The sequence below is a fragment of the Lipotes vexillifer genome, unplaced genomic scaffold (genome assembly GCF_000442215.2).
Source record: "Lipotes vexillifer unplaced genomic scaffold, Lipotes_vexillifer_v1.1 scaffold239, whole genome shotgun sequence".
Taxonomy (NCBI): domain Eukaryota; kingdom Metazoa; phylum Chordata; class Mammalia; order Artiodactyla; family Lipotidae; genus Lipotes; species Lipotes vexillifer.
In genome coordinates this window covers 1,967,124-1,970,119 of record NW_006769620.1, presented here as the reverse complement: position 1 = coordinate 1,970,119, position 2,996 = coordinate 1,967,124, and the positions used below count along the sequence as shown (strand labels likewise).

Sequence of the window (2,996 nt, the reverse complement as noted above, 5' to 3'; positions counted from 1 at the left end):
GGAAGGGTAGTCTACTGTCTGGGCAGACTGGAACAGGGAATCTGGGCTCTAATGGCTCCATATTATTTTCTTTTTTAACCAAACTCTGTTTCTTCAGCCCCATTCATTGCCCTGCTCTTGGTAATAGCTTTTCTGAATACAGAGTAAAAGGAAAAAAAAAAAGAAGTTACTAATTTTAGGGCTCAGTGTGTACCAGACCCTTTAGCTAATTTTAAAAAGTTCTAACATTTGTGCCTGTCATCAACCAAATAATGTCCTCAAATATTGTTTTAATGATGATTAAGAATGACTCAAAAAGTCCTACCCTATATGATATGAAATGGGAGAGATAGCATTTGCTAACAGTCTATCAAAGCTGCACTGGAGAATTCGAGAGCAGGTATGAGGTGAGGATACAATAATAAATGGAATTAAGAAACCCCTAAATGACTAGGGATGCAATACTAATTGGGAAATAATATTGGTACTGGACTATAGCTAAGGGCAATAAAGGCTAGTATGTGGGAAGGATGGAGGCTACCATGCTCAGGACTCCAGTGGTTAAGAACAGGGATCCACATTCAAGTCCCAGCTTACACATCTTCTCACAAACTCTGGCTCCAGTTTCTAGCTCATGCTGAATTCTCCATCACTACTCTGAATCTCTCCCTTCTTGTGCTTTTCTGGACACTATGAGGCCACGTTGAACACCATCCCAGTGCCTTCACTCCACAAAGTACCCCAGAAAAAAGATAATATAGTATATGAACGCCTCTATAGATGGTTTAGAAAAGAGTGATGGGGCAGAGGCAGGGAAGGCGGCATTCACAACATTTTTGTAGTGACAGTCACTAAGGATTGGATTTCGGCCATCATTTTTTTAAATCCCTCTGTAACTGCCACTGGCTCTTCGTTTGTCTCTAGCTAATTTGCTAGCTAGCTCTCCTTCCTCCAGAGCACCTCTGCCTCTTTCCACAGTGGCTCCACAGAGCTCTCACATTCTTTTTTTTTTTTTAATGAGTGGAATTTAATTCTCTTTGTTTCAATTTTCTACCTTCAGGACTTGTACAGAGACCACCATTTTGTTGACAAATAGCCTATGAATGTATTTTGCTAAGCAAAAGGTTATCTGATCCAGAAAGAAATGTTGCCACCTCTTAAAGAGATAGACTTGGCTGTGTATTATTAGTAAAGAACAGTTTTGTTTTTCTCACACCTTCTTAGAGTTATATAGTACGACTGCATTTTTATAAATGCATACGTGTGTACGCACATACACATACATACTTCACATACATAAATACATATGCATATTATACACACAACTTTAGATATGTGTATAGAGAGAGAGAGGGAAAGAGAAATTTGTAATTATAGTTACCAAAAACCCTTACTAAAGGGCCAGCGAAATTCTCTCTGGAAAGTGCTGTTAAAGCAGGGCTTTGGACAGTGTGCTCCGAGGTCCCGCGGATGTGTCTTTTGCTTCAACAGCGTTTGGACAGAACAGACCCAGAGACACCCCTTGCTCCAGCCTCCTACCACCCTCCAGCCTTTTTTCCAGTCACAGCCTTTGGAATCAGCCACTCCGCTCTCCTCGGTCACAGGGACCAGCCAACACCATTTTTTTGAGCTTAACTCCTCATTATCGATCAACCACGAGCTCCCGGATTCCTCAGAATTACTGCACCGAGGTGGAGGCCAACACCTGGCCAACATGCATCTGCGAGCCTCCTACACCTACCTCGCTCTGGGCTTCTATTTCGACGATGTCGCCCTGGAGCGCGTGGGCCACTTTTCCGGAAATTGGCCGAGAAGCACGAGGGCGCCGAGCGTCTTGAAAATGCAAAACCAGTGCGGCGGCCGCCCTCTCTTCCAGGAAGAGCAGAAGCCTCCCCAAGATGAATGGCGTAAAACCCAAGACGCTGTGGAAGCCGCCACGCTCGTGGAGAGGAACCTGAACCAGGCCCTTGAGGACCTACCTGCCTGCCCTGGGCTGTGCCCCTGCAGACCCCCGCCTCTGTGACTTCCGGGAGAGCCGCTTCCGGGAGGAGCAGGTGAAACTCATCAAGAAGATGGGCGACCACGTGACTAACCTCCGCAGGCCGGCTGGTCGCCAGGCTGGGCTGGGCGAATACCTCTTTGAGAGGCTCACTCTCCAGAACCACCAGGAGCCTCCGGAGCCCAGCAGGCTTTGAGGAGACCCGCTCTGCAGCCACTAGGCAGCTTTTTAACCACCCTGGAGCCCTCTCCCAAGATGTGGACCAAATGGAAACAATAAAGCTTTTTGCAGAAAAAAAAAAAAAAAAATAGAGGTTTGGTTTTCTGCATTTTTACAGGGATGTATTACTCAAATAATGAGAAGATGAAAGTGAAATTATCTCCATTTAGAAAAGTAAATTGAGTATGTGTCAGATGAGAAATAAACATAAGAAGTCTAAGTAGAACCACAGAGAATGTTTTTAAAAAAGAAAGAAAAAAAGACATTTATAATAGAGAGTGAGGGAAGTCATGATCTGAAAAAATTCATTAAACAGAGGATGACGCATCTTACGACACATTCCCATAATAACAATACAGAGGTCCTAAGTACGTTTCATGAAGCATGAAAAAAAAAACAAGAACAGCTAAAGGTTAATGAAAACCCAAAGTGAAGGAAGTTTGTTGTATGACCTGCAAAATCCATGCAATCTGGAATTGCATTCATATTAAGTGGGTGGTTCATACTCTCCCCGCCAACCCCCTGCAATTTACCTCTTCATGGATAACTCTGGTTTTTCTACCAGATTAATTCAGCTCAGATCACTTTCTTTATGGAAACATATTAAATAAATTAAGGAAATTAGCCAAGTTGGTCGACTTTATAAAGAAATGGTGGTTATGTATGCAATCCCACATCTGGTAGAGACATGAGTAAAGGACCAAATTTCATTGCAGTAGTTACCATATGCTCACTCCATTTCCCTTAGCACTCTGAAATTGATGGTACCATCGGAAAAAAAAAAAAAAAAAAAAAAATC

At 43.1% G+C, this 2,996-nt stretch overlaps 1 pseudogene; it reads left to right on the top strand.

Moving 5' to 3' along the window:
* Window positions 1–319: 319 nt before the first annotated feature.
* Window positions 320–2,174, top strand: LOC103076212 (ferritin light chain-like; annotated as a pseudogene).
* Window positions 2,175–2,996: the final 822 nt, after the last annotated feature.